The 24,880-nt window shown below is 41.7% G+C and overlaps 1 protein-coding gene across 8 annotated transcripts in view; it reads right to left on the bottom strand.

Moving 5' to 3' along the window:
- The window catches only part of BIRC6 (baculoviral IAP repeat containing 6), a 4,524,268-nt gene that overhangs the window by 24,019 nt on the left and 4,475,369 nt on the right, over positions 1-24,880 (bottom strand). The window lies entirely within an intron of this gene.

Here is a 24,880-nt window from a genome sequence, read left to right as displayed (position 1 = left end):
TTCTATGCCCCCAAAGCACACCGGCAAAACAAAAGCAATGCTGGATATATGGGTGCAAGTCATTTGTGCTGCTTAAAATTAACCATCAGTCTCCAGCAGACATTGCTCAAACAGCAGAAGCTAGCCAATACACTACCTTCAGACTGAGTGAACTGAAACAGGCCTCTCATTCCCATCCTCCCTGAGCCAGCTCCTCCAAAGCATATGGGATCATTAGGTAAGCCTGGTTTGCCTAAACTGTAATCAGGTCTCAATGCCTCAGTGTCACAGACTAGTCTACTTTACTTAATACTGTGAAAGCTATGTCCTGTAAAACATACCCCTCAACTTCTTGGAGCAAGAAATCTGGACAAACCCATAAATAATGGGGGGACAAAGGCCCAAACACAGGGAATTTTTTTAAATATTAGTTTTGCAAACGTAGAAAGTTGATAGAATAACAGGTTTTGCATTAGTATGCACTTTCTGGATGGTATTAAGTTTGAAACTCAAATGCTTGTCATTATTTTCTGATTTCAGTTCTCAGTGCTTTGCCAATGATTTGCCAGAAAACCAAAATTTTATGAGGAACATAAATATGAGGCAACAATTTGAACATTCTGCAAAGATCTGTACAATTGAGGGGTATGTGTAAACATAGCTACTGTGTTGTTTTATCACATTCAGAATAAGTAGCCCTCTCCCTTTTATTCAAATATCAAGGGAAGAAAACCCTCAGTAAACTGTTCAAATGAAATTAATGTCTAAGGTTCCTTGGATACAAAGGCCAGAAACTCATCTTGAAGAAGTTACAGCCATCAAGAAGAAACTCTTATGAAAGAAGCTTCAAATCTACTAATGTCACTATACTTCAAAGGCGTTCACATCTAATTTCCTTATGAAATTCCACTGATTAAAGAAAATAAGCAGTAGGTTCATCTTAAGTGCAGAATTATCTGCAAGAATTGTTGAATTAGAATATAAAAGGATAAGTAACAGAAAAAAGAAGCAATTATGTGTATGTAATGCTGGTGGTAAGTATTACACAAAACTGATTTTTTTTTTTTGTTATACTCACCCCCCCAGCCCCCCCCCATCAAACCCAATCTCAGTCAATTGTATAGGAAATCACCAAGGCAGCCACTGGAGTAGTTTGAGTCTTCTACTTAGCCTTAACACCCATGCATGGTTGTTAACATCCATGGGGTTAAAGTGCAATGGGCCTTTCAGATGCATGACACACCTTTATGTAACACCGCCCCGGAGGCAACCACTTACACCTGTTTTTTGCTATAAACTGTGGAATTTACTAAGAAGAATGTGCTCACAAGCACACACCTCTCCCTGCTCAAAGAGAGCTAAGCAGGCAGATCCCACTAGCACCTGAGCCACTAGTCAAACAGATTGCCTGAACCATAGGCAGACCTTTATACCTCTATAACAATAGAGCTGGCTAAAACTGAAATAATTGATACAGTCAGTTCATTAAACTCAGTACGGAGTCAAACATCCAGTCAACAAGCATGCAGCTGAACACATTTGGCTGAAACAAGACAGAAAATACATGACACAATGGCACACAAGTCTGCACAGCTGCCTCATGGTTTATGGTTCACCAGTTCAGTTCTCATCTGGTGTACTGTGTGTGCGCATTCTACCTTTCCGTACTGTGTTTGTGTGGGGGTTTGGTCAGGCTTTTACCTTCCTTCCCTCTTACAAACCAAGATGCAGGGAAAATGGCAATCCTACAAATTATCCTTAAGTGTAGTTGCATGCATACTTGCATGTTTATGTCCCCTACAACATACTGGCATCCTATTCAGGATTATGTTCTGACTTCTGCCCACTGACAGGACAGGCTCCAAAAATTTTTCCTGATCATGAAATAGATAAAGTGGGCATTGGAAAATAAATGAAAGACTGGTAACACTGACTCTCTGAAAGAGATTTTACCCTTTGCCTTTTATATTAAACAGGAGACCACAGGGCTGTTTCCCTCTTCAGCTTCAGCAATTTTGAATTGGCTGAAATTGTTATCCGGCCATCCGGCTTTTGACCAAACAACCTTAACCTAGTTAAATATAGACTAAGTAAATGGAGAAAATACTTGACTGTGAATTCAGAATAAAAAATGTAGCCAGTTTTCTAGCTTCCTTCACGATCTGCAGGACATTATATAAAAAACTTACTAGGAAACTAGGGAGATCATTCAGGCAGATAAATATAGGACTTTACAATTCAGTCGAAGAATCATGGAAAGTGAATAGGTGGAAGGCATACATATTTCCTATGTGAAGTTTGGTAAAGGGTATTGTTACACTACGAAATAAAATATTCTACTCATATTCGCAGGCGCAACATTTTCTGGACTTTTTTAACACAAATTCCCTTGATCAGACAGTGCGCACACCGACCAGAGGTTCAAACATACTGGAACCGGTACTCACCAATATGGGATACAGCTGAGGGTTTGAAGGGAGATTGTGTAAGAGACTGCAGCACAAAGTTTAGGTCCCATGGGGGGGGGGGGTAGGATCTTTGAAGGGTGGCCTTCAGAGTAGACTGCCTTTCAAAATAGCTTTGCTCAACTTATGGGATATTACAGAAGAGCCATTTATTCCAACACGAAAATTAGAAATCGCTGCTAATTGTACTTTAACAGTAGAAACACTAGCTCCTTCTTCAAAAAGATGTGCTAGAAATTCCTAGTTTTTCCTATTATTACAGTTTTGAGCCCAAAAAACAATCTCTTCCATTTACTGGAGTATAGTTTTCTGGTGGAAGGTCTAAGGGAGAACAAAAGAATATGATGGAAGGAGAAGACAGCATAGATTGTCTGGCTATTAATGGAAGTGGAGGAACCAGGCAGTCAGCCTGAGATTCACTATGTCTGGATGCATCATGCCTGTTGGGTGAGACAGGAGGTCTGGAGTTGGATCCAGAAACCAAGGTGGTTGAATCAGGTAATGCCAAAGGACGGGAAATCAAATTTGTTGAGGCCAATAAGGGGCAATGAGGATGACCTTGCTCTTCAACCTTGCAGCTTTCGGAAGAAATTTAGAAATTAATGGAGTGGGAGGATATGCATAAAGGAGCCTGGGGGGGAGGCAATCGTGAAGTACAGCATCCCTCGAGCATTCCCCCTATGGGGGGGATTAGGGCAAAGTAGTTGCTGCACTTGCTGTTCAGGAGAGATGTGAATAGATCACAACAACGCTGGCCCCATTGTCAGAAGATTGTGTTTGCAACCTTTTTGTTGAGAGAGACCATTCATGAGATAGAAAAATGCACATGCTCAACTTGTCTGCTATTACTTTGGACTTCCCCAGAATGTGCAATGCTAAAAGAAAGCAGCTGGAAGAGATTGTCCACTGCCACACTCAGAGCATCTCGACATAATGGGTAGGACTTGGTTCCTCCCTGTTTGTTAATGTACCAGACGAATGACATGTTGTTTGACTGTAATGCAACTATCACAAAGGGGTGAGCATTCTGAAATCCCTGCAAAGCTAACAGCACTGCTCTCATCACTAGAACATTTATATTCAAATTGGCCTCTTCACGGGACCAGGTACCTTGGACTGTGTTCCCCAGATAATGCCCCCCTCAGCTGGGAAGTATGGCTTTGGGATTAAGAGAAATAAATGGACCACCTTGTAGAACCTGGTCTGAATGAATCCACCATTTTAGATCTCTCCTGCAGATGTGAGTGATTACCTTGCAAGTCACTGGTTGATAAAGAATGACGACGGAGTAGCTAACATGCATTGTAGAATTCTCATGTATAACCTGGCATGTGGGTGGTACTAAGGTTATTGTTGCCGCCATCAATCCCAGAGCCTGAAGGACCAGTCGGGCTGAAATTGAGGTGCTGCATATTATCTTTTTGACTTGAAATCTTATAGTGTGAACTCTCAGTAATGGAAGGGAAGCAACGGTTGTCTTTGTATTGAGAATAGCTCCTACAAACTCTAAAATATGAGTTGGTTCCAGATGAGATTTGTCTTACTTTATGGTAATCCCCAGATGACAGCAAGTCTAGGGAACCTGGTCTCTTGCACATATGAGTTGATGCCTGGTTGAAGCGGTAATGAGCCAGTTGTCTAGATATGGAAACACTTGGAATCCTTGCAGTCTGAGGTGAGCTGCTACTACTGTCATGCATTTGGTAAACAACCTGGGTCTGTGGTGAGTCCAAAGGGGAGTACTCTAAATTGATAATGTCCAGCTCCCAGCTGGCGTAAGTACCTTGTAAACCATCTGTTCGAACTTTTTTCTTTAGTTTGGAGAGATCCAAGATTAGTCTACTGTCCCGTTCTTTTTTTTGGCACTAAAAAGAACCTTGAGTAAGTTCTGGATTCTCTCTGGCCTGGTGAGACCTCTTGGGTGACTTTTTTTTTCTAGTAGTTTTCGTATTTGAATTGCTGCTTGCTCCCTCTGACTGGGTGGAACATTGGGGATTTTCCTTGGGATTGGGGAAGAAAGGGAAAAGGGTATAATATATCCTCTGGAAATGATGCTCTGCACCAAAGTATCTTTTGTTATATCTTGCCAGGCTTTCTGGTGTGGGGGTAAACATCACCCAACTGCCTCCAGAGGTGGACAATCAGGCCTCCTTTCAGGACCGCTGGTAGCGTTTGTCAAAAAAAGATTCTCTGGAACCCTGGTTCCTGTGACCTGCTCTGCCAGGGCTGCATCTTTTTCCATTTGAGTTCCCTCCTCTGCCTCTGGGGGAACCTCCTCCACGTGTGTCTTGAAAAGGACCTGAGACATCTTGAACCACATTTTTCAACCATCTCGATTTCTGGAAAAGGTTCTTTGAGGAGTCGAAAAACTGCAGACAGGGTCTTTCAATCCTTTTCACATCTGGAAAGAATGTCTTTTACCTTGAGACATAAGACACGCCATCAAAAGCAGCATTGACTAAGGAAGACTTAAAAGGCTCTACAAACTCACCGAGGCACATGCACGTGTTTCCCCTTATGGAAACACCTGAACCTGCTGCCCTTAAGGTTCCTTCTGCTACATGTGAACTCAACCTCATGGATGAATTGGATATGGACTGTAGGGATGTCAGTTGAGAAGTAACAGATGACTGAACTTCATCAGAAACAGCACCCGGACAGGGTATTTGATAACTCTTTGATCAAATCCTCTGAAGCCTAGTAAGGTGTGCCACATAATTCAGAGACATCAAAGTGAAGGTCACTGAAGCATAGGCACGCTTCCCAAATCTATCCAATGCCTGCGACTCTATGTTAGGGGGATGGACAGTGGAACTTTCTTACGCAAGTTCATTCTTGGTGGCCACCAAAAAGACTATGGCAGCAATAGGAACTCCCTTCCTTCAAAACTGTCTACCAGCTGGTGGTGCCATTATTCTGGTCTGCGAGGAATGGATTTTATGGTGTCGGGGTCCTTCCACACCCGCCATGAGATTAAATCAATGAGGTCATCGGTGGATGGAGTCACCAGGAGGTAGAACGTCTAGTACCAAAAGCCTTCAGGAGAACAGATTCCTCAAATGTAGAGGAGCTGGACATCCAACCACCTCTCTGCTTAAGGATTTCAAGGATGTCTCCAAAGGAAACATCTTCAGGAGGTGATCGTGGGGACCCTTTCACCTTCATCAAAATCTGTGTCTTCAATGATGGACTCCTCCACAGAGTCTAAGTGTTTCCTCTTACATGTCCTCTTCTTAGGGACATCCTCAGTGGGGTGCTCTGGGGAGATATCAGAAGATGAGATTACAATTCCCTGAGCAGGAACCTGGGGTTTTGGTACTGCATGTCCTTGTGGAAGGAGACAGTGAAGCTCTGAACACTGAGATATTGTGGCAGGGGTCTTAGGATCTGAGGGGGAAGGACCTGTCTGAACTGATGAGGCAGAAAATACTCTCTTCGCAGCTTCGAAGGCAGAGTGACTCAGAGAGCGAGAGAGAGAGAGACGATCTGATCTGAGAAGACAAGTGTCTGAATCACAAGCCTCCCCTGCTCTGAGGGCAAAACATCCAAGGTGTAAGCGTGAGCCGAGCTATTCAGTGCCAAGGCTAAGAGGTATACAGATGTCTCAGAAAGCTTTGGAGTTGAATGAAACCCTTCAGATTCGACAGGTAGACTACAGCTCTGGGAGCTCTCCAGATCAAATGGAATAGGAGCCCTCAGAGTAGATCTCGGATTTAAGGATAAAATTATCCTTGGATCTAAGCCAGACAGATCCAGACGACCTGGATCCAAAACAAGTCAAGCAGGAATCTGTAACATGGAAGTAGCAGATATGCTGATCTCCTGACCCAGAGGGGTAAGAGCCAAAGGGACACCAATCTGGCTCTGTGACAAGAGAATTATCTTCACCAGTCTCTTCACATCTTCTTCTGTGATGCTTCTGGAAGAGTGAATGGAATAAATGGATGACTACCTGGGTCTTTCCAAGAACAGGAAGGCACCCTGTCAGGAACCAAGATCAAGAGACAGAGTACCTTGTCCCGGGTAATAATTTGGTAGATTGCCCTAGATCAGACAAAGTCAGCTCTGACAGTTTTGACTCCATCGGATATGACTTAGGTGGCATCAGATCCAATAATGCTTCTTTGATAGTGTCATGGATTTTAGCCTTTTAGGGCCCAGGGTTGATACCGGATCTTTTTGAGTTCTGAATTTTCTGACTTAGTGAAGGAAGAACCCTCTGATAATAGCCTCTCCACAAGATGAAGGAAGAAGACCTTTTAGAATCAGTTTATTTTTCTGCTCTACTAAAGCATGAGGGTTAAAACAGTGACATTTAGAGCAATCTTCTTGCAAATGGAGAGGACCTAAACAACAGATGCGTAATGTATGGTAATCAGATAGCAGCAGCTTGTGCCCACACTTCATACATTTTTGAATCCTGATGGTTTATCTGCCATCTTTAACAAAACAAAATAGGACAGATAAAAAGAAGTGTTTTTTTTTTTTGTTAAGAGGGGAAAAGAGGAAAAGGGGAGATGGAAATACCAACAATGGTAAAAATAGGAACTATGGCAGTGTTGTAAGGGAAGAGAGATACTAACGATAGTATCTGAGAAGTACAGAAAATGTACTAAGGATAAAAGGAAATATGAAAAATTGTAAAAAAAAAAAAAAAAAAAACTACAAGAAATTTATAGACGAAGATAAGGGAAAAGATATAAAGGTTTTTTAAACAAGTCTTGAAAGAAAATATGCAACTTATCTGGTGTACGCTCGAGAGTGATGGAAGACCACATCTTTTGCTTGAAGTGGCAAATAAGATCTGGGGTAATCGGGGTTGGTGCATTGTGGGTAAGGGAGAAGTTCGAGAGTTTTTGGTTGCCATGAGCTTTGGCAATGGCCGAGTCAGATCTGAGGGATTGAATCTGAACCATCAGTTGAGGACAGAATGAAAATAGACATCAAATCAATAGTTTATCAAAACTAAATGCCCCTCCCAACCCTCAATTCACAACAACCTATGAGGAATTGTTTACAGAGACTCTGTACAACCAAGTAAATGGCTGTATAGAGGCTGCTGTGCCTACTCGAAGCAACCCCAAAACAAACATAAAATCCTCCAAGGCCAGCTTTGAGAGAAAAATTGCACAGGACACCAAAGACAATCATAAGGCTTTTTTCAGTTATGTTAGAAACCTGGGATGCAACTCCCAGACTTGTTCTGAGTTGATTCTAAATGACAAAAAATACACTGAACCCACAGACATCGCCAATATCCTGGCAGACAGGTTCAGTGCAAACTTCTCCCAAAAGAGCAAGTATCTAACCCGGCAGAGGGCTGCCTCCCAAACATCTCAGATGCTCAGGTGAAGGCTGCCCTCTCCAAAGCAAAAAACACTGCTTCCATGGGACCAGATGGCGTCCCAGGTTGTGTCCTACATGAACTACAAGAGGAACTAATCCCTCAAATAAAACAGCTATACAATCTCAGCCTCACTACAGGATATGTGCCCACAGAATGGTGTACAGCAACAGCGGTCCCACTCCACAAAGGTGGAGCCTCTACGGACCCTGGAAGCTATCGCCCCATAAGCCTGACTAGCTTAGTCTGCAAGGCTATGGAGAGGATCATCATGGAGCTCATAAACAAAGACATTGGGGACCTACAGACACTAGATCCTACCCAGTTCGGCTTTGTCAAGGGCAGATCCTGCCTTTTGAACCTGGTTGACTTCTTTGAAACAGTCACCAAAGCCATAGATGAAGGGAAGGTAGTCCACACAGCCTATCTGGACCTTGCAAAGGCATTTGACACAATACCCCACTCGGGCATCATAGATAAGCTATCCAGCTTAAATAAACCCCTATGTCACAAGATGGGTCGCAAACTGGCTCAAAGACAGAACCCACAGAGTGAGAGTTGCTGGAGCCATGTCAGACTCGAAACCGGTCACAAGTGGCATCCCACAGGGTTCTGTCCTGGGACCACTCTTGTTCGGTATATACTTTTCCGAGGTACAGGCAAACGTGGGAGGACTATGGCTCACCAAGTTCGCAGACGACTGCAAACTGGGCGCCATAATCAACTGTCCAGCTGACACAAACATCCTTCAAAAAGGTCTCACAGAGACAGATAACTGGTGCCAGCACCATGGTTTAAAGCTAAATGCCAAAAAATGTATAGTCATACCCTTTGGCAAAAACAATGTGCCCACAAATTACCACATAGGCAGAAACCCATTAAGTACAGAGAAAGTTATTAGGGACCTGGGGACCCAAGTTAATAGCAATCTCTCCTTTGAAAACCACATTGCCAAAGTGGTTAGAAAGACCTTCTACATAGCCCACCTCATCACGAAGGGTTTCACATCTAGATCAAGAGAGGTAATCGTGCCCCTTTATTCATCCCTCATCAGGCCCATCATAGAATACAATGCCCCTTTTGGGATGTACCTTACCCGACACCTGCAGCAATTAGAAAGACCCCAAAAGTATCTCACCAAGAGGATCAATGGTCTCAAACAGATGCCATATACTGCTCGGTTAAAAAAACTCCAGCTCTACTCAGTTGCATACCGCCTACTTCGAGGCGATCTATGCCTGACATACAAAGCTATGTCAAATCCAGAATTAATGGACATGCTCCACCTCAGTAAATCTAAATCCCTTAGAGCCACACGCTCGAGGGACTTGAACCTCAGCACAGAAATAAATAGAACTTGCTGGATAGACAGGTTCATAACCCAGAGGCTCCCTTTGCTCTGGAATACAATTCCAGTTCATGTGAGGCAGAGCACCTCACTGAATCTCTTCAAGAAGAATCTCGATAAGTGGATGGGGGATCGTAGGTTTGTCCCAGGGATTACTCCCGTGTCACTATTAGACAGAGGCACAGTAAACTAAACCTTAAAAAGGGCACAGTATACTCAAATCAAGGGGTGGCGTAAGCCATACAGAATCAGGCTAGGCTTATAATTGCCCCAGGGCAGATAGCCTAGTATGAACCTATGAACCTATGAAACTCTAAAAACAAAGCACACTGATAAAATCCTAATCTTAACAATGTGTATAACAAAAGGAAAAAAGTCATGGCTAAGAACAGGAAGAACAACTCCCATAATGATAGGAGCTCTCTAATTAAACTAAACAGGAAACTAAGAGGACTAATTAAGTCCAACAAGGCTAGTAACGAGGTTAAGATAGCCTCACAGGCTAAAGACAACCAGAAGGCCATCTATAGCTATGTCTGAAACCTGAAAGGCAGCACACATCAGTGTGCCGAACTGGTGGTCAGTGGTGCCACCTTCACTGAGCACAGCAACATAGCAAAATTTGCTGACTGACAAGTTCAGCTCAAACTTCACCCCCTGCCTCCTTCCATGAAATACCTACTAGTATAACCCCCCTAACTATTAACAGGGAGTAGGTCCTGGCTGCACTCTAAGGCCAAAAACACAGCCTATTGGCCTCAACAGTATCCTGGGATGCCTCCTAAATAGGTGGAAACATGACCTATTAGGACCACTTGAGTCACTTTTCAACTGTAATCCAAAAACAGGCTTTGTACCATGAGAAAGGAAGACTGCAACGGTTATCCCACTTCACATGGGTGAACCATCAACCGACCCTGGAAAACACAGACTTATTACTCTGACTCATCTAATGTGCAAAGCAATGGAACAAAGCATCATGGAAAGGATCAACAAAGACATAGGCAACCTTCAGACAATGGACCCAACCCAGTTTGGTTTTGTGAAGGGAAGACCGTACCTACTAAAACTGATGAATTTCTTTGAGAAAGTCACCAAGGCAATGGATGAGGGGAAAACAATGGATACTGCCTACTTGGACCTGGCTAAGGTGTTTAATACACTATCCCACTGGGGTATAGTTGAAAAACTCACTGAACTATATAACTTGCTGGACTGCCACTGACTCACAGACAGGACCCAGGAAGTCAGGATTGGTGATGCCACCTCCACTAAGAGACCAGTCACCAGCAGGGTATCTCAAGGCTCTGTGCTGGGCCACTCCTATTCGACATCTGCTTCTTAGAGGTAAAGGCTAATGTTAATTGAATTTGGCTGAACAAGTTCGCAGATGACTGCAAACTGGGAGCTATCACAGATTCCCCCTGACACAAATATCTTTCAAAAGGATCTAACACAGACAAATGACTGGTGCCAAAGTCAAGGTCTACAACTCAGTGCCAAAGAAACACATTACAGTGCCTTTTTGGGAAAACTGCCACCCAGATTAATTACTCCATTGATAGGATACCCCTAAGAGTTGACCCATTACTCAGGGATCTGGGAACATATCTGGCCTTTCACCAACATGTGGCCAAGACAGCAAGAAAATCATTCTGTGTCACCCAGTTTTAAGTAACATGGCATCCAGGACCAAGGAAATCATAGTGACACTTTTGTGGCCCTTATCAGACCCATTGTTGAGTATAACGCCCCCTTCAGCATGTACCTGACAAAACATATGCAACACCTGGAATGACCACAAAGGTTTCTTACCAGGAGAATCCAGGGTATAAACACATTGTCCTACAGAGATTGCCTTAAAGCCCTATCTCTATACTCTGTCTACTATAGGGCACTGAGAGGCAACCTATGCCTGGCATACTAGGCATCCTCAGATCCAGCTCTGATGGACCTTTTGCACATCTGCAAAATGGACAGCATCAAAACCACTAGATTCAAGGATTTAAATTTGCTTGTGACATAAACAAGACATGTTGGCGAGACAGATATGTGGTTTAGAGGATCCCCATGGTCTGGAACAGGCTCCCCATCCATGTGACGCAGAGTTCATCCTTGACCCTATTTAAGCATAACCCTGACCAACAGATGGGAAATTCACTGCAGGTCTGACCCTCATGTCTCTTATAGAGAGACAGAAGCAGAAACTAATGGCCAAACTAACATACCCACATAACCTCTAGAAACTTCCTAACATACCCCACTTAACACCCATGATACATATGGACAAAATTATTTGGACTGCACAGCTAGACTTATAAAGGCCCTGATAGTCGTTAACTTACTATGCAACTATGAACCTATGAACTATAAACCAAAAATACTACCTTGCTGCCATTAGATCTTTGCTGCTTGAAATCCACCGTAACTGAGGTAACAAATTCTACCTGACTTGAAGAAGGAATATCTTGTTCTTAAACAGCAACCAGTCTTTAAAACTTAATAGCCTGATACTACATGAACAGTGACTTAGCTAAGCTGACTGACCCAGTTTAAACTTAATTCTGGTGGTCTAGCAGCTGGCACAGTGGTCGAGACACTATTATGCAATAAAGTGAACCTAGCTCAGGATCCATATGAAACAGGTAAATAAGTCATGTGTATTAAGATAAGCAAAGAGAGAACTATTTGGTAGACTTAGGTGAGAAACTTATCAAAACTGAAATTTCTGAGGGAAGTACATTTTTTGGAATATTATACCTGAAATGAAATAATTCTAAGGGCTGAGACATTCAGGTTGAATTGTTTAATCAAGTCTAAAAGAACAAACTTAACATACAGGTAAACAAGTCTATTTTTTGACAAAAAGCAAGAAATGATTACTATATGTTACTGCATGGTGTTAAATGTTTCTACATTGTACTAGCAAAATAAGCATCTAAATGCTCACTTTAAGCTACTAAATTCTTTTACACTTTTCTGACCTCATGTTCCAGAGTCAACATAAGTTAACTGATCATGACTTCTACTACCACTGTGCCATTGTTATTACTTCCTTGGGGAACAACAAACTAAGCAGCCATGGCACTGCAAAAATCACTTATGCCCAAAACCCAAATGGTCTCAAGAATAATGCATCATGCCATACTTCCTCAGAGACCACAACAGTTTCACACCTAGTGGCTATCTGACCCATATACAATTTATACCATGTGCTTGTAGCCCCATGAGTTCCAATAATACGTTGAAAGCTTGAAGGATTACCTGAACAAGGACTGTATATTACAGATTTAACAACTGAGACATTCAGAGGCAAAAAATGTAAGGTATGGCAGAAAATTGAAACACTGACAGACTTCTAAAACTTGAACATTTTACTGCAACACACAACTGAAGATCAAATTTCAAACTAGATGAAGATAAACATGTGAAATCAAAGAAAGAAAACTAACCAAGAAGAGAACCGTGTATTTATTTATTTTATTTCCAGTTTGATGACTGGGGAAGTCCACTGGGACAAGTTGAGCCCATGTTCAGTGGAGTCCCAGGGAGAAAAGCTCCAAAAGCAGTTAGAATATAATATAAGCAAATAATGGAATATACAGTATACAAAAGCATAAATATACAGTTTAAAATACAAATACAAAATCAGGGAGTATACGTTTAAAGAACACAAATGTTAAAATAAAGATAAAATCAAAAGTAATACAGATAATATAAGTAAAAGTACAAGTCGAAGTGTTTATACAAGTTTAGTGTTTCTTCTAACAATAATGTTAGTGAAGGGAGGTTTGAAAGAGACGACAACGTAATTTAGGTAGGAAGGGAGCAGGAACAGTCCCAGTTTGAGGTAAGGTAAGAATGGAGAAGAGATTTGAAATTAGAGTGGTTGTGAGTACAGTTAGGGGGGGGATTCCATACTTTAGCTAAGGAGTGTGATAGAAGTAATTGGCCAGAAGGGCGAAGGAGTTTATAGATTGTAAAGAGGTTTTGGTTTTCAGATCTAAGAGTACGACTGGGGAGGTAAGGGGTTAAGACAGTTAAAAGAGAGGGGCAGATGGAGGGTTGGAATATGAGTTTGTGAGCAATGATGAGTTGTATAAATTTCAGGTAATTAGGAAGCTCAAGCCAGTTTAGGGAGTGGAGGGAATGGCAGTGATGGGTGGAGTATTTGGAACATGTAGCAAATTTACAGACTGTTATAACAGGCTTCCAGTTTGTTTTTTAGCCTAAATTGGAGAAGAGTAAATAGAGAGGCACCAAACATATGACAGGGGAGCAGGTAGGAGGAGGTAGAGTACGTCTGGTAGAAGCGGTTAGATAGCGATTTTGTCTATACAGCAGACCTAGTTTTTGGTGGGTTTTTTTTAATTATTATTTTGGATGTGGATATTGAATTGTAAATGTTCATCAATGGTGACTCTGAGTAGTTTGGTGTGAGGTACAATATCAATTAGTGTGTTACTGTGGCTTATTTTAAAGGAGCTTTTGCCTATGGTGAAATTTCTTGAAGGAGAGAATATCATGATTTTTGTTTTGTTAACATTGAGAGCAAGATGGTTATTTAGCATCCAAGTTTCGGTATTGGAGAAGGCTGTTTGCATTTTTGAAGGAGTTTGGAGGGAGAGTTTGTTGTACAGATGATTGTGGAATCATCAGCATACTGGATCAGTGTAGCATTATCTATGGATTTGTGAAAGTTATTAATGAAAATTTTGAAAAGTAAGGGGCTGAGAATAGAGCCTTCAGGGACGCCAGAGGGATTGTTGAGAAAGAATGAAGTGGAATTTTTCCGTTTAACAGCTTGTTGTCTGTTGGAGAGACAGCTTGTAAACCAGGCTATGGAGGAAGGAGAGAACTTGAGGGAGGAAAGTTGAGATAAGAGTAGAGAATGTGAGACAGTGTCAAAGGCTTCGGAGAGATCTAAGTAAAGGGTAGATACGATTTTCCCAGAGTTGCGGGCATGAGTAATGGTGTCAAGGAAGGACAGAAGAACAGTGGTAGTGTTGTGGCCAGGCCTGAAACCATGTTGTGCTGGGGTAAGATGATGATTGTGTGTTAGGTATGGCAAGAGTTGGTGATGAATACACTTTTTGAGGATTTTAAAAAGAGATGAGAGAATAGCTACAGGACAGAATTTAGTTGTGTCTGTTACTGCCACCTTTGTGAAGAGGGGCGACAGAAGCTTTCTTCCAGAGTGAGGGGACATTGGCTTCTTGGATGGACCTGTTGATAAGAATGGAAATGGGGAGGGCAATGCTGTCTGCAGCCATCTTAAGGAAGGATGGATGCAGATTATCAGGAGCATAGGAGCAAGGCCTTAGTTTAAGGAGGAGTTTTTTTATGCTGCTGGTGGGGATAGGTTTAATACTGAAAGGTTGAGTGTTACAGAGAAATGCAGTGGATGGGGGACTATAAGAGGGAGAGAAGATGGGGAAGTTTGTGGTTAGTTTGGCTATGCAGTCAACAAAAAAGGTGTTGAAATTAGATGCAATTCACAGCCTGGGGAGTTTGGGTTAGGGCATGGATTGTCTTTTCTACTAGGGTTTAGAAGGGAGGAAATGCAATTCCAGAACTTTTTGGGGTTAAAATTATGTTCTGATTGGAGTTTGAAGTAATAAGTCTTACGGTCTTTTAATTACTTGTTTCTTCACTGAGTTGTGGAGTTGTTTGAATTCAATTAGAGAGTTTGTTAACTTAGTTTTTTGGTATTGCTTCCAACATTTGTTTCTAAGGTGCATTCATTTTCTTGTTTCTTTAGACAGCCAGGGAAAGGTTTTGGCTTTTATTCTTTTTGTTCAAAGAGGGCCTAGGCGGTTTAGTAAGTCTAGGAAAGTTTTGTTGAAGTAATTAGTTGCACTGTCCAGAGGCATAGTTTTTAAGGGGGCTCAATTAATTTTTTTCAGATAGTCGGTAAACATCTGTGGATTGAAGTTGGTGAGATTATGTATTGATGTTGTACTTGGACAGAGGAGGCACACCAGAGGGCATAGGCTGGTAGGTGGTCGCTAAGGGGATCAAGTATAATTCCGCTGTTTGAGATTAGGTTGGGATGAGTTGCTAAGATCCAATCTAGTGTACTGCCAGAGGAGCCGTCTTTACTGGGTCTGGTAGGGTAGTTTATTAGCTGGGAGAAGTTAAAAGAGATTACTTGTTTGGCTCGGAGATTGTGGCCCAGTTGATGGTTACATCGCCAAGGATGAATGTGTCCTTTTGGATGTTGGAAATGAACCATGACATAATGTCTTCAAGGATGGGGATGTTATCACTGGGTGGAATGTAGATGGCAGTTATACATAAAGATTTATGTTTGGTGATTTTTAGGAAGGCTATGGATAGTTCAGTAGGAGAGAATTTAGGAAATGGATTAGTGTATGGAATGACTGTTAGAGAACAAGAGTAAATTATGGCTACCCCTCCTCCTTTCTTATTAGGTCTGTCATTCTGTATGATTTGGTAGTCAGGGAGAAGAATTTCAGTATCTTTGATATGAGGTTTGAGCCAGGTTTCTGAGACAGTTACTATGTCGGGATGGTTATATGACATCCAGGTGTGTAAGTTGGGTATTTTATTACAAATACTTTTGATATTGATTGTAGCTAGGTGGATGGTTTTGGGGGAGAATGATTGTGGTTATGTAGAGGAGCAGATATTGGTGGAGACAGTGGGACCAGGATTGGGATGGATGTCACCAGAAATAGAGAGAAAGACTAGTTGTAAAAGATGGGTGATCAGGTTCAATGGGGAGGGTAAGTTAGGATTGTAGTTGAGGAAAGGTCTACTATTGCCAGTGAAGTGAAGTGGGTTAGCAGAGAGAGAGGTACGGGAGGGAGCTTAAATTTATAGAATAGAGTTGTATTTAGAAAGTATAGCTCATGGGATATGGAGGAGAATGAATGAGGGGTGATCGTTTGACAGGAAGAAGTTATATGTAGTGGCAAAGAGTGTGAGGAGCCAGGGAGGATAGTGAGATATAGAAGGGGCAAAGGAGGGATATGAGAAAGGCCGAAGTGATAAAACAGGTGGGGAGATGGAGCATTATGCAGAATGAGAGATGTATAGAAGTAAATATGAGATGGGGTGGTAGAGATTAGTGAGTTGAGTGGGAGTGTGGGCAGTGGGAATAACGAGAGAGAGTTGGGGAGAACAGTTAGAGAGCAGGAAGTAAGTGGGTGGGGATGGATACTTGTTAGTGATTACTGGAGGTGGGAAGTATAGTGTGCCTGAGCAAGGGAGATGTTAGGAAATTTGAGAGGATTAGAATGCTATGGGAAGTGGGTTGATTGGATGAAAATGGGTGTGGGAGGAGTTAGGGAAGTATAAAGGTAGGACCACTGTAGGTAGGAGGGAATTGGGGGCAGGGATTTGAGCGGAGTGAGCCCGCAGGGTGAACGGAGCGGGCTGAAACCAGACAAAAAACAGAAAGGTGATGATTGTGTGTTAGGTCAGTGAAAACCTCAGAGGGGGTGAGTAATAATACAAACTCTACCTGTAAAGTGAAGAACAGATGACCAAGCAAAGTTTATTAAGGTTGGGAGTGTGTTTTCACATTGACTTGCTTATTAGTAGTCAGTTTGTGCACAGATTACAGTAGGGAGATACATTAGCAATGAAGGGGAATTTATAGAGATGCAAATAAACAGGTGGGGCTCAAGTGATACAAAACTAAAGCAAACAGCACTGAAAGGGCTGCTCGAGGGTTATTTTTAATCACAGAGATTAGGAGGGATCCGAATTAAGTGTATACGGTCTAGTGGACAGTTAGGATTACTGCACAAGTTCGGGGGGTGGACACAAGGCTCAAATAGTCAGTATTATTAGCACGCTGAGAACTACTAAATTACACTGCTAATATTAAAGCTGCACTATCATAACACATACATTTAGAATGCCTGGGTAGACTGACCCAGCTCTTCAGGCTCAAAAGGTATATCCTTGTTTTAGTTATGCAGTACTGATTCCTTTTTATACTGTATGGGTGGGGGGAGGTAGCCGTGGACTGCAGAGTTGTCCGAGTGTGATTTAGAATGGCTGGGGGGACTGACCCTGCTCTTCAGGCTCAAAAGGTACATCCTTGCTTTAGTTCTGCAGTACTGATTCCTTCTTAGATTGTATGAGCAGGGAGGTAGCTGCAGACTGCAGAGCTGCCCGAGTGTGCTTGCTCTTCAGGCTCAAAAGGTATATCCTTGTTTTAGTTTGGCAGTACTGATTCATTCTTAGATTATATGGGTGGGGTGGTAGCTGCAGACTGTAGAGTTGCCTGAGTGTGACTTAGAATGCCTGGGTGGACTGACCCTGCTCTTCACGCTCAAAAGGTACATCCTTGCTTTAGTTTTGCAGTACTGATTCCTTCTTAGATTGTATGGGTGGGGATGTAGCTGTGGACTGCAGAGCTGCCCAACTGTGCCTGCTTTTCAGGCTCAAAAGGTATAGCCTTGTTTGAGTTTTGCACTACTGATTCCTTCTTAGATTGTATGGGTGGGGAGTTAGCTGTGGACTGCAGAGTTGCCTGAGTGTGCCGTGAGCAGAATTCAACTGCTGAAGTGCACTTATGTCCTGAGGGGAGACTAGTAATTTAAAAGATGTGTGAAAATGAAGAAAGCTAACAGATAAGAACTTCTAGAAAGCAAGTATGGATATAGGGTAGTTGGCTTGCAGTGGGGAAAAAAAATCAGGTGGTGGTGCATCTGTCTATCACAAGAAAATAATTGATGACATGTCTTCAATATAGTGGTAGCATATTAGTTCAATGTTTAGCGTTGCTGTCTCCCAACTCTGTAGACTGGGGCTTAATCTTGGCCACAGGCTGCTGTCTATGTATAACCCTCAGACTCTCCCAAATGCCCTTAGCGACCACTGTCCTATCATAGTGACTAGAAAAACATCACATTTTTCCAGACCTTCCAAGCTCATCTCCTCCCAGAATACCTCATCCTTTAGCCCAAACTCTTTCATTGACTGGTCTCATCTTCCCACTCTCCCCTTAGATACAGCGGTCCAGTCCTTTAACACCACCTTTCTCAACATTCTAAACTCTCTGGCTCCGCTTCGCACAATTCGAATCAGATCCAAGACTGCTCCCTGGCTTACCAAATCTACCCTTACCCTTATTAAAAACCGAGATAGGATATGGAAATTGTGGACTAAAACAAAGACCCCTTCCCTCTTACAGTCATACAAAGAACTAAGGAATAAAATAAAGAAAGTTATCCACAAAGACAAGACAAACTTCTATGCTAATCCTCCCACTTCCCTAAAATCTGACCCCAAAAAGTTTTGGAACTCTATCAACCACATACTGCACCCAGGAAACCCTAGCCCTCCAAACCCATGCCCAAGCTTAACTCCAGAAGAAACAGCCACTACATTTAATAATCACATTATTGACTCTATAACAAACATAGTCAATTCTCTTCCCACCAGGAAAAAAGACAAGGACTCCCCACTCCCATCTTCTCCTACCAGTCCCTCCAACTCCTTTTCTCTTACATCAGTTTCTACTAACTACATAAAATCCTTACTATCCAAACTTAAACCCTGCCCCCCCTCAGCTGACAACCTACCCTCCTACTTCCTCTAGATTGCGGCTGAACCCCTAGCCTATCCAGTTTCTATACTCATCAACCGCTCTATCACTGAATCTCATGTCCCAGCATTATGGAAAAAATTCTTCACACTACCCATACATAAAGGTGGCAATTCCTCTGATACAGCTAATTTCAGACCAATTGCCATACTCTCTCCTCTCTCACAAATTCTAGAGAAATGCATCCACAAGGAAGTAATGCATTACCTTTTACAAGAAAACCTTCTCACAAATACTCAACATGGCTTCCGTCCCAAACACAGCACCTCTACTACACTAATATCTTTCATCAATACTGTAGCCCTTGCCCGTGACAACAATAAACTTGTCTCCTGTCTGTTCCTAGTCCTCTCCAAAGCTTCTGACACAGTCTCCCATCCTCTCCTACTGGATAAACTCTCCTGCCTGAATTTCTTTCTCTCCACTATCTCCTGGTTCTCTAGCTACCTCTCCAATCGACAGCAAGCTGTCAAATAGCAATCTGTTCTCTCTCCTCCACTCAATGTGTCTATGGGAGTCTCTCAAGGATCCATACTTGGGCCACTCCTCTTTAATATCTTCACAAATCTATTACACACCTCTGCCTCGCATTCTACACTTGTACAATATGCAGATGACTCTACTATCATGACTATTGCAGATAATACATCAGACCTTCACTCTGCCACACAGGCATCTTTCAACACCATTGAGGTATGACTTAGTGACAGTAAACTAATTCTTAATCCAAAGAAAACAAAGCTCCTTCTCTTCCTCCCCAAGAACCTCTCTAATCTCAAAACCACATTTACCATCTTATCTATGAATAACACCATCATCATACCCAAACCCAGTACTAAACTGCTGGGAGTTAAAATTGATGATCAGCTTAAATTTGATCTACACATTACCAATACTGTAAAAAAAAAAAACACACCAGAAACTTGGTCTCCTCTACCAGAATCAAAGATATCTAACTAACACAGCCAGAATAACACTCTCCCATGCATTTCTTCTTCCCACCCTCTTGTATAGCTGTCACTTATTCACTAACCATAACACCTCACTCATTACAAAACTCACAACTACCTATAATAAGGTGGCTAGATTCGTAGCCAATCACACAAACAAGGCTCACCTCTGCTTATCTCTTAAGCAACTGACCTGGCTAAAATTCCCCCATCTGCTTCTACTACATCAATTGCAGATTATTCACTCAATCCTCTATCTACCCTCTTTCTGCCCCAGCCTAACTTCCATAATAACTAAATATATTCCAAACAGGACACTACGCAGCTCTGACCTAGACTTGCTACAGATCTACAAACTTAATACTAAAACAGGCCATTTACTCTATAATTATAACCCTACTGTGACTTGGAACCAACTACCCCTGGAAATTAGGTCCCTTAACCATACAAAACACTTCAAGCTAGCCACAAAAAAAAACCTGATGAAGAAATGGTCCTGCCACTGTAGCCATCCCGCCTGAAACTATTTTACCCTAGCTTTCCCTACTTCATTTCTCATATCCTATTCATTGATCTTCAACTGTCTCCATTCTGTGCCATTTCCTAAGCTATAACGTCTTTCCCTCTTCTCCCCAGTCTATCTCATTCCCTGCTCTTAACCCGCAGTCTCTCTGGTTATAACCACTCTGTCCCTTTGCAATATTCTTCTCCCTTTTCTTATACAAATTCTGTAATGACCTAGTCTAGCATTAACTAAGCTAATACTAGCTACTTGTTAACAGCATCCAAATGTAATGTTCTAGAATGTAAATTATATATTGCTAATTGTTTTTGTGTAAACATTTGTACATATTATTCTTTTTTTAAATCTTTCTGAGGAGTTTTTCTCCCCTGGTCTCCACTGAAAACGAGCCAAAAGCTCAGCTGGACTCACCCTGTTAACAAATGTAAAATAAAATTATCCTGTGGTCTTGAGTCTTCTCCAGATACTTTCTCTGACTTCACAAAAACAAAGTTTTAAGGCTAACTGCATACCCCTAAATTACCCACGGATGCAGTCTTTGTCACCCTGATCAAGACTGAAAAGGGTCCACAAGAATCATTCTATTTAGCTAATTAAACTCAGGATGACTTAAATCACACCATGTTACTTAAAAACAACAGGCTCTTCCTTACCTCTTCACTTGGTCAGCTAGAGATAACCTCCTTGATGGGTCATAGTTTAGGGTTTACTTGACCAACAAACCAAATTTGTTTTTTCTTTACAGAAAAATCTAATGCTTGGAGACATCTGCCCTCTCATCACTTGCATAAGTGGGCTTATTCCCTGAAGCCCAAAAGTCTGCCCCTCATGTACTTGTGAGCATCCATTTGCACATCAAGAAATAATGATATTTTGACACTACATTACTAAGTAAATTGCACAAGAATATATACTTGCCTGAGTTACAATAAACTCCAACACCAGCTACTGACAGGAGGACAACATCCACATGGGGACGGGTAGAGGGTTTTCATACACCAACAAGGATGCACCTCTAGTAATGACACAATATGGACAGGTCCCAGATTGGAATGATTTCCAAACAATACTACCAGAATGGAAGCTGCCACAGGACTGGCCTAGTCCAAAGTTCAGATGGCAGAATCCTGGAGGTGATCACCACAGGGAGGCCAGAGCTGAGATAACTCAGTCCTGAAGAACAAATTACTTAAAGGTTGCTCAAATCCTCAAGCTGCAGTTGAGAAAACACCACTTGGTAAAGGTGTTAATCAAGGACAGAATGTCTGCAGTATAAATGTCTGCAACACATGACAGACAACTTTGAAATAATCACTGGAGACAGCTGCCACTCTGGCTTTCGCTGCAGCTTTTGCCAGTGGGTGGTTGGTGAAATAACAGAAATACACAGTACAGCTGTCAAACCACTTGGAAGATGTCTCCCTGGTAAAAAGCAAAACAGATGGACAGATAACTTTTTTGCCTAAACTCAAGCATCCTCTTGCAGGACCTGAGATGATACTGTATACATTAAGGTTGTTGAAGGCCCTCTCTTTCCTCTGAAGCCACATTTCGATATATGTGCCTGTACTGGAGGATACCCTGTCCTGGCAAAAGATCAGATATGGACCCTACACTCAGCAGCACTGAGATAAGACACACAAATGAAGGCCACCATAAATAGGTCTGACAAGAAATAACAGTGTCACTAGGCTAGCAAGCTCAAACAGAGGATACATAAGCCTATCTTATCAAGTTCAGGTCTCATGGAATGACAGTTTTCTCAATGGAGGATAGAGATGCAGCACCTTGAACAGCCAGAGAAGGACCACAATTCTGTCCTACACAAGGTCATAACATGCAGAAATAATCAACATATGCATCTTAACCATGGAATAAGCAAGGCTTCAGCCAAAAAGGAAAACACCTTGATGAATACTCTCTGCACTGAAATAAACCCAAACAACATCACTTTGTAATCATAACTCTCAACCCTTAGAGCAATAAGTCTGGACAATGCCACAAGTAATGGGTGGATAAAGTCCCAAAATAGGGACACGTTTTAAATATTGCCCTTAGAAACTTCGAAAGTTGACAGAACAACAGGTTTTGCATTAGCATGAATTTTCTGAAGGGTATGAAGTCTGAAACTTAAATGACTGACATTATTTTATGACTTCAGTCCGCAATGATTTGCCAGTGATTTTCCAGAAAACCACAATTTTATGAGAAACAGACCAAAAATATGAGGTAAAAATCAGGACATTCTGTGAAAATCTGGGTAGTTAAGAGGTATGTTTGTAAAGAAGTGATGCTCACCCAGCATGAATAACAGAAGTTTCCTGTATAGACTTCAAGTGCTAATGTGCCAAAAGGCATCCATCATGTTTTGGGACACCAATCAGGCCACAATGTGTAAATAAAGGCATGAAGGCTGAACACCTACACTTTGATAAGGGTAGACTTGTCTTGCAGCTTTTCTTTGATTTGTTTTAATCACATTTTGTCAAAATCGCACGCACTCATATTGCACAAGATGGCTGTGCCCTGCAGTGGGCTTTTCACTATCCCCACTGGTGTATGAAAGTGGAGTTACATGTTAGGAAGTGTGTGTGTGGCACAATCCTGATATGGGGTACACTGGGTCCTGTCCTCCTGCAAACAATGTTTTTTTGTGTTTTTAGACATTTCTAAGTTATGCTTTGCAATACAGGAAATTAAGTTTGGATGACTAAACCAAACATAAGGAAAAGCCATCATGTTGTACTGAATTACCATCCAAAATGGACACACAAGATGCACCCGAAGTTTCTGATGTCTACAGAGCAAAATAATTTGTTCCCTAGTCAGGTAAACATAGAGAAGTCCTCAAGGACAGCCAAAGACAATGTCAAAAATGGTGCATGTCCAACAGAGAAGGAAATCTTAGCGATTTTATCAGCACCATTCCAGCAAAACTGTGAGACACTTAAAGGCCTACTTTAGATCCTGAAGAGTTTTCTTCTTTTATGGCAGGATGAATGTGGCAGAGGAAGGGAAGGAAATGTTAAAAGGGGAATCATAAACAGGTACTTTCTTTTTAAGAGGTCACTGACTGTGACAGGCTATACAGCTTGCAACTGTCTTTCAGTAAATCATATAGAAAATCTTTATTATTATGAGCTGAATGTAGTGGTTGCTTCAACTGAATCTTGCAGTACATAAAGTGTATAAGAATGTAAGAAATATAACCTGTACATACATCTCCAACTGCATAGTATCTATACCTCCCAAATATTTGACTCCACTGGATTAACTCAGTCATACTGAACTGTGATTCAGCTTACAACACTATTACTGCTCTAAACCCACTAGCATAATCATCTCTTGTTCATCTCACTGGTCTCTATTAGCTTTCCTAACCTACCTACTACTGCCCATATCTCTACCATTTTTACTACTCTTACTTTAACTCTCTCCACCCTTTTCTATTCCACAATTATGCAACTGTACATATATTTGGTTTGTTAGATCGATATATATATATATATATATATATATCAATGCTCGTCAGATTTTCTTGCTTACTCATTAATCTAAAACACTGTTATTTGTATACCATACATTTTGTTACATTTTATGATGTAACCCACGCGGACCCTGTAACTTGTGTGCATGATCATGAGTGCTCTACTCCAGTACACAAATATTAATAAATTAATGAATAAATAATACAGATGCTTTCAGTGGAAATGCAGCAGAACTGTTATAAAATTAAACTGTATTCCCAAATGTACACACATTTGCAGTGTTTAAAGCTTAGTAATCCCTGAAATACAACTCCAACTCATTGGAAACATTATCATATTTGAACTCTAGCCTCACTCATTCCCAATTTGTGTGACTATGGAAACATGTAGCTTTACATTCAAAAGTAAAACAAAACAGGAACTGCAAACTCTGGGGATCTTTGTAATCAAAGACAGCAACAATTAAATTATTGTGTCTGCCATGCTTTTGAAGTGTGCAGAGTGGACTGTAGCTCTGAGACAGAAGCTCAAGTTGGGAATAAATTGCTTGTAAGACTGTGTAACTGCTGTAGAGACATACACAACAGACATATAATTTAGTGAAATCTTTAGCTACTGGTAATGACAAGACTAGACATGCTGACATAGAGCTTCTACATACCAGCTGTCTGTTCTTCTTCTTCTTTTGGCTTTTCCCGGTTAGGGGTCGCCACAGCGGATCACCTGTACGCTCATGATTGGCAGTGGAGTTTTACGGTGTTGAGTTGGCAGCCCGGCGCCCAACCTTCCACAGAAGGCACACACGCATGCACTCACACCTAGGGCCAATTTAGAGTGTTCAATCCACCTACAGCATTGTCTTAGGAAACCCATGCGACCACAGGGAGAACATGCAGACTTCGCACAGAAGGCACCCCAGCCAATGATCGAACCAGAGAATCTCTTGCCGTGAGGCGGCAATGCTAACCGCTGCACCACCATGGCCGCCCTACATACCAGCTGTTAAAACCCTTTATTTTGTACTTCTTTGTTCATGCAATTTTACAACATACATTGATTTAAGTTTTATTTCAAATGCTTATGGCTGGTGGTTTACTTTTAAGTGTACATTTGTAGACATGGCGACAACTACCTGCATCTGCCTTTTGAGGAGCGACTGCTTAAAGCTATTGTTAGCACAAAAATACTTAACAGGTG

Source organism: Protopterus annectens, chromosome 1.part2 (genome assembly GCF_019279795.1).
Source record: "Protopterus annectens isolate FY-2018-M chromosome 1.part2, PAN1.0, whole genome shotgun sequence".
Lineage (NCBI taxonomy): Eukaryota > Metazoa > Chordata > Ceratodontiformes > Protopteridae > Protopterus > Protopterus annectens.
The sequence above is the reverse complement of the archived record's forward strand: the minus strand, read 5'-3'. Positions and strand labels throughout refer to the sequence as shown.